Source organism: Miscanthus floridulus, chromosome 6 (genome assembly GCF_019320115.1).
Source record: "Miscanthus floridulus cultivar M001 chromosome 6, ASM1932011v1, whole genome shotgun sequence".
Classification (NCBI taxonomy): Eukaryota; Viridiplantae; Streptophyta; class Magnoliopsida; order Poales; family Poaceae; genus Miscanthus; species Miscanthus floridulus.
In genome coordinates, this window is record NC_089585.1 from 40,640,211 (window position 1) to 40,648,049 (window position 7,839).

The 7,839-nt window shown below is 48.1% G+C and overlaps 1 non-coding gene across 1 annotated transcript; it reads right to left on the reverse strand.

The window, feature by feature from the left end:
* Positions 1 to 7,349: 7,349 nt before the first annotated feature.
* LOC136462057 (small nucleolar RNA R71) lies at positions 7,350 to 7,456 on the reverse strand. The gene has a single exon (XR_010760582.1). It is a non-coding gene; the product is annotated as a small nucleolar RNA R71 (small nucleolar RNA).
* Between the last annotated feature and the right edge of the window lie 383 nt (positions 7,457 to 7,839).

Consider the following 7,839-nt stretch of genomic DNA (forward strand, 5'->3'; position numbering starts at 1 on the left):
TTGCCTGCCTTAGTCAAACTTTCTTACTTAGCTTTTTGCACACAGGACTTAATGAAGACCGCAAGGTACCGTAAGAAATGCTTTGAACCAGATCGAGGGGATCACTGCAAGCAATAAAGAGCTAACGGTGGAAGTGGAACGCTTGCACCACTGACTTGAAGCCACCAACCATAGAGGACGGAGCAAGAGTCCTAGAACCAAAACCTGGTCATCTAGCTCAGTAACAAAGAGCAGGAAAGAACAAGTAAGTAGTCACTTTATCACAATGAGTGCATGACAAGTGTTGTTGCATTGTTGGTAGTAACAACTGTAGTGTAGGCTTAGAAGCCGAAGTGGTCCATCTCCGAGAGGAGAACAGTCGTGCGGTCATGGAGTGTGACCGCCTGAAGGAGGACAACAGAAAACTAGCGCATGACCAGTCATAGCTCTGGGACCACACGACCAAGATGAAAGAGGAACTGAAAAGTAAGTTTTCCAAACCCCTTTGCTCACTTTTGTTGCCCACCTTATCTTGTCGCGGTATGATGTTTTGATAGCTTGTGCAGTTTCCAGTTTTAAAAGTCAATGCCAAGAAGCATCTAGAGACCGCGATAAAACACCATGATGGCTGGAAGGCATAGTGCCAAGAGATCACCAAGGATTGGGACACATGGAAAAACCGGTGCCAGGAGGTGGCAATGAGCATTTTGCCGGTCCTTAACCTCATCAATCCAGCACTTATAGAAGACGTGCCAAGGATGCCATAGCTGGGACTGGTCGATAGATGCCAAAAGGCATGAGGATGGTTCTAGGAGTTCGTGAAGGAGGCGGGTGAGTACACAGGTGCACATGTGCTAAGCATGGTACGTGCTCACTAACCCTTGATCGATCTCAAGCGCCTAGAGGCTGGATACCCAAAGGAGGTAGATCCAGACAAGGCCGAGGAGCTTTGGATGACCCAGCTGGACTTGTCGGCAAAAATAATTGGCGACATTAACTAGTGTGGAGGTGGGACAGCACCTGTATAGGGTACGCCATCAACAAGTCAACTGGAAGCACCATCATTTTTAAGCCAACCAGCAAAGCCTGCGGTCTCGACCAGCTAGGCATCGGTGGGGCCATCTTCTTTAGCTCGACCAGTACAAGAGTCCCCGAGACTTGAGCATGATGTCAGGCCCAGCGAGCAGCAGGTGCCTGCGTGCCCCGACCAGCCAATAGTATAGGCTATAGTTGTAGAAGAAGATGTAGTTATGTTATTGTAAACTTAGACCTTTTCAAGCAAGCTTGTAATAACGTAACTGTATATCAGCATAAGCTTGTTTGTTTTGTAGAAAATGTATTTAAGCTTGGATCTCGTGTTGGTGTAACTAAGTGAGAACATGTTAGCGTTCTATTTAGTTGTACCAGTTTAGTCGACATGTCATCCTAAAGGTTTGTATGGCCCTAGTTTGTCCTGTGGTCGGAGTGTAAGGTGCGTAGCCTGTGCACACGTAGACGCACACAAGTCAAACCAGAGGGGACCTGCTGATCACCCGTAGCGTAGAGAGCAGATCCTAGGCATGCGTTGGGAGGAACTAGAGATAGGGCCTGCTCTGAAAACCCGGGAAGGAATGGTGGTCAGTTTTGACTGGTTGAGTTAGAATAACAATAGACTTCGAAGTGACACATTAGAGTGGTCGAAGAAATCATAATAGCTTTATTGAACTAAATCAAAAGTACAAGAGGAGTACATATCTTAGTAGTTAAGCATAGAAACGCCTAAGCTTGTCGATGTGCCATGAGTTGGGTACGTCTGTACCGTCCAGGTGAGCTAACCTGTAAGATGTTGGTCATGTAACCTCCTTGATCATGAAGGGCCCTTCCCATGGAGTTGCAAGTTTGTGGACACCAGCCTAATTCATCTTCCACTTTAGGACCAGGTCCCCAACTATAAAGAACTGCTCCTTAACGTTCTTGTTGTAGTACCTGTGCAAAATAGCAAGGTATTTGGCTATACGTACGCAAGAATCGAGCCACTTCTCTTCTGCACTATTCACTTCTAGCTCCCGTACTTCATTGGCCTTATCTTCGTTGAAGTTCTCTACCTATGCCGATCTGAAGGCTATATCTACTAGGAGCACTGCCTCAGCGCCATAAACCATCAAGTATGGTGATACGCTAGTATTGCGACTGGGCTGGGTTCTGAGACCCCAGACCACGGCTGGTAACTCTTTGAGCCATCTTCCAGGAGCTTTATCATTTTCCCTATACATCCTATTCTTAAGTGTGTCCAAGATCATACCATTTGCCCGCTTGACCTATCCATTAGCTCTAGGGTGCGCCACCGAGACATATTTTACTACTATGCTCCTTTCATCGCAGAAGTCCCAAAAAGCATTCCCGGTGAACTGAGTACCCAGATCAGTGATGATTCTGTTGGGTATGCCGAAGTGGTGGATGACCTAGTCGATGAACGTGACAGCCTTTTCTAAAGATGCCTGTACCAGAGACATGTACTCTATCCACTTAGAAAATTTGTCGATCAGCACAAAGACACATGTAAATTTCCTAGGAGCCAGTTTGAAGGGCCCAATCATATCCAGTCCCCAGCATGCGAAGGGCCAAGAGGCAAGTATTGTCTGAATCTCATGTGCTGGTACATGGATTCTCTTGGCGAAGAACTGACAACCCTCACAATGGCAGACTAGCTTCTTTGCATCAGCTATGCCTGACGGCCAATAGAACCCTGCTCGGAAAGCCTTACTAACTAGCGTTCTCGAGGCAACGTGGTTGCCGCAGGAGCTAGAGTGGATTTGGTCCAGGAGATGTTCACCATCCTCCTAGGTTATACACTTCATCAAGATTTCCTCCTTTGCGTTCTTGCGCCACAATTTGCCATCGACGAGCAGATACTGCTTACTGTGATGCATCAGGCGTTCATTTTCTATCCGATCGGTGTAACCGCTACCATATGTCAGGTACTTGATGAAAGGTACTCTCCAGTCAGGCTCCTTAGTGGTCAGAGGTGATTCGATGGTGTTTGAGGCTAGAACCGTAGCCACCAAAAGCTAGTCTAGAGGCTTGTCGACCGTAGGATCTTCCTCTTCGATGGAAGGCGTGAGCAGGTCTTGAACAAATATGCCATGTGGGACTTTAGCTCAGGATGATCCTAACTTTGACAGCGCATCTGCTGCTTGATTTTTGTCCCGGACCACATGTGTACACTCGATGCCATAGAACTTGCCTTCCAGCTTTCTGATCGATTTGTAGTATGCATCCATCTTTTTGCTAGTCGTATCCCAGTCCTTGTTGAGTTGGTTGATGACCAGAGCCGAGTCTCTGTAGACATAGAGACGTTTGACACCGAGCTCGACCACAATGCGGAGACCATGCAGGCATGCTTTGTACTCGGTAGTGTTATTAGACGCTGGGAAATAAATCCTAAGGACGTATCGAAGCTGCTCCTTGGATGGTGACACGAAAAGGACTCCTGCTCCTACGCCATCGATGTTGAGAGAGCCATCGAAGTACATCTTCTAATACTCATTGGGCCCCTGAGAGGTAGGTGTGCTTAAGTCTGTCCACTCGATAATGAAATCGATAAGTGCTTGAGACTTGATTGTAGTACAGCTTGCAAATTCCAAGGAGAAAGGGCATAGCTCCATTACCCATTTGATGATGCGCCCGTTCGCATTCTTGTTGCGAATGATGTCTCCCAGAGGGTACTCGGTCATGACCACCACATGATATCCATTGAAGTAATGTTTCAACTTTCGGGATGTTATTAGTATGGTGTAGATCAGTTTCTAAATCTGTGGGTACCTGGTCTTGGATTCATTGAGTACCTCACTAATGAAATAGATTGGTCGCTGTACCTTATAGACATGGCCAGGCTCGTCGCGCTCGACCACCATGGCAGTGGAGACCACTCGATTAGTTGCCATAATGTAAAGCAGGAGGGTTTCGTCTTCTCTAGGAGTAGTGAGGACCGGAGGTGATGTAAGGAATTGTTTCAGCTGTGTGAAGGCAGCGTCTGCTTCCTTCGACCACTCAAACTTCTCGGATGCTTTGAGCAACTTAAAAATGGTAGTCCTTTTTCACCTAATCTTGATATGAAACGACTGAGGGCAGCCATGCATCCAGTAATCTTCTGAACATCCTTCACCTTTTTGGGCGGCTTCATGTCCAAGACAGCTTTGACTTTCTCTGGGTTAGGGCATATGCCGTCATGACTAACGATGTTGCCAAGCAATATACCAGAAGGAACACCAAAGATGCACTTCTTTGGGTTTAATTTCCATTGGAATGTATTAAGGGCTGCAAAGGTGCGTTCCAGGTTGTTAACAAGGGTATGTGCTTCCTTGGTTTTGACAACGACATCATCAACATAAGCCTCAATGAGGTCGTCTTTTATCTCGTCGTTGAGGCAGGCATGTATGGCGCGTTGGTAGGTAGCCCCGGTGTTCTTGAGCCTGAACGACATGGTCGTGTAGCAGTAGGCGCCGAAAGGTGTGATGAAGGATGTCTTGATCTAGTCGTCTTTTTTGAGAGCGATCTGGTGATAACTAGAGTAGCAATAGAGAAAGGAAAGCAGCTCACAACCGACAGTTGAATCTACGACCTCATCTATGCGAGGTAAGCCAAAGGGGTCTTTAGGGCAGTGTTTGTTGAGATCAGTGTAATCAATGCACATTCTCCATTCATTATTCTTTTTGCGTACAAGAACCAGGGTTGGCTAACCACTCCGAATGATACACTTCTTTGATAAATCTGGCTGCCAAAAGCCGTGTAACTTCTACCATAATTGCCTCCTTTTTGTCGCAAGTGAACCGTCGTAGCTTCTGCTTGATAGGTTTGGCCTTGCCGTCGACATTTAAGGAGTGCTCGATCAAGTTTCAAGGTACATCGGGCATGTCAGCAGGTTTCCATGCGAACACACTCACGTTGCTCCTCAAGAACCTGATGAGCGCATCTTCCTATTTAGGATCCAAGTTGGCCCCAATAAGGGCCGTTTTGCTGGGATCACCGTTGACTAGCTAGATCGCCTTGTGTTCTTTGGACTTGATGTTCTTGCGTGGAGCCTCAATCTCTGGGATCTCTAGGTGGTCGGCTGAGGTCTTCTTAGTGTCGAGCATGGTCTCAGCCATGCGAATAGAGAGGTCGTGAGCCTCTACTATTTTGAAGTTGTCATCCTCGCAGGTATAAGCTGCGTATACGTTGCCCCTGAGAGTTAGAACCCCTTTCTCGATAGGCATCTTGAGCACCAAATACCTGTAGTGAGGTATGGCCATGAATTTGGTGAGCGATGGTCGACCAAGGATAGCATGGTAGGTGCCGTCGAAGTCAGCGACCACTGAAGTTGACGTAGTCGGTGCGGAAGTGGTCCGGGGTACCAAATTGCACAGGTAGCAGTGATCTGCCCAAGAGGTGTAGAGCTCTGTCTGGGGAGGACACCCAGAACTATGCCTCGTATGGCTTGAGATCCGCCTGGGTTATCTTTAGGGCTGGCAGACTGTTCTTGAATAGTATATCGATGGAACTGCCAGCCGTCAATCAGCACTCTGTCGAACTGAACCTTGTTGATACAAGGATCGAAGGACCAGGGGAAAATGTCCTAGCTCAGGTATTGTAGCCCATTAGGTCCTTTCTACTAAGGAGATCTCACTGGTGAGACCAAGGAGGGAGCCGCGGATCGGTGATGAGGTTGTCGGTGTTGGCCACGTTCAAGCAGGCACGAGCAAGCAGTTCTTGTTCTATTTTGCTGGCTACCGATGGTTCATCATTACTGACAACATTGATCAAGTCTCCTTGCCTTGGTGGGAAGGATGGGAATCATGGGAATCCTGGGGCGTGGTTTGGGATATCCATATCGTATTCAATGCCTTCGTCGTCATGATGTTGGAGCTCGGTGCAGACGGAGACATTAGATGCGATGCTAGACGAGGAGCTTGAGCCACCCTCTTGAACTGTGTGGACCGATCCTTCTTGATAATCCTCATCCGGACCATGTTGATGAAGTTGCGTAGGCCATAGGGCTGGGCTTGGTGGTTCTCCATCGAGGCTTCGTACTCAGAGAGCCAGAGACCCATCGCGGGGGCTGGCCAGCGATGAACGGAGCGCCCTTCAGGAGTAGATGTGACCACGAGATCCGTACTGAGTCGTGTAGGACGACTGGCCCGAGCTGGTTGGGTAGATCTATTGTGGGTAGTAGTTACCTACTCATTAGGTTGACTTTGAATTGAACTTACCAGAGCTAGGGTTTCAGCAAGTTTGGTGCTGACCCGATCGATAGAGTCGAGCAGGTCGGTGTTGTCGATCTGCCTCCCTTTGTAGCGAGGAAGCGGACGATGGGTTGTCGGCAGTGGTTGAAGACGATGCTGGCGTGGCCAAAGCCAAATCCACCGTGGTCGGAGCCATAGCCGATGTAGGTGAAGCAGTGGTCGACATAGATTGAACCCGCGCCTCCTCCGGGGTCATGGCGATGAAGTCGTTGGAGCCAGTGGTCCAGGTGATCTGGCCGATGGTGAATGTGAGGCCGTTCGGCAGTAGCCATGGAACCGGAGATGATGACCATCTTGTTCACCTAGAGAGCAGTACTGCACACCCCCTACTTGGTGTGCCACTGTCGACTGAAATATGGTCAGCAGTCTACCTAGGGGTATGCCCAAGGTAGTAGATTGTCAGTAGACAGATGCGCAAGCTATGAACAAGATGGTGACGCAAGACAGACACAAGGTTTTATCCAGTTTCGGCCACCGTGAAGTCGTAATACCTACGTCTTGCGTCTGATTGTATTGTTGTATGTCAATGAGAGATGTTTTTTAGAGGGGTCCCCTGCCCACCTTATATAGTCCGAGGGGCAAGGTTACAGATCTGAAAACTAATCCTAACTAGTTACAATTGCCATAGGTGGTCGGATAAGGATTCCTATTCTAACCGACCAGGATCTTGCTTAACCTCCAAATCTGCCTTGATTCCTTGCGCTGGATTCCGAACAGATTGGCTGGACCACGCGTCATCTTCTAGTGGGCCAGACCCCCTGATCCGGGTCAGCCCAAGCCTAGCCGTAAGGGTATAGGGGTTAATACCACCACACATGGGCAATGTGAACTTTGAACTGAAGACCAGCCTAATCATAATGGTGTAGGCTAGTTCGTTCTATGGACTGCCTAGTGAGGATGCCAACGCTCATCTGCAACACTTCCTAGAGCTGTCTGACACCATCATCATGAAGGATGTCACACCTAAGATCATCAAACTCCATATGTTTCCATTCTCCCTCTAGGGGAGGGCAAAACAGTGGTTCTACAAGGACCAGGGAAGCTATCAACACATGGAACAAGTGTTCCACAACATTCCTTGCCAAGTTCTTCCCGATGGGCAAAACCAATGCCCTTCGTGGAAGAATTTCCAACTTCCAGCAGACAGCATCAGAATCCATCCTAGAAGCATGGGAGATGCTACAAGAATATATCCTTGTCTGCCCACACTACAGGATAGAAGACTAGTTGATCCTTCAAAACTTCTACAATGGGCTAACTTCCACATCCAGAGCCAACTTAGATGCTACTACCAGAGGAGCCTTCCTCTCACTCACAATCAACGGAGCTACTGGCTCTCATTGAGAAGATTGTCTCCAACCTAGGCTGGAGCGAAGATAGACTCCAACCCCAAGAAGATGGCATGCATACCATGGAGGAAATGGATATGCTGGCCACAAAATTGGATCTCCTAATAAAATGCTTGGACAAGCACAATGCCATAAAAGGAACACCCTATGGTATGGTCCAATCACTCTACTCGCATATACCATGCGAAGGTGTGCTGAAACTTCAGACACTCGAGGAACGACTGCCCTAAGACCCATGAGGATGACACCTA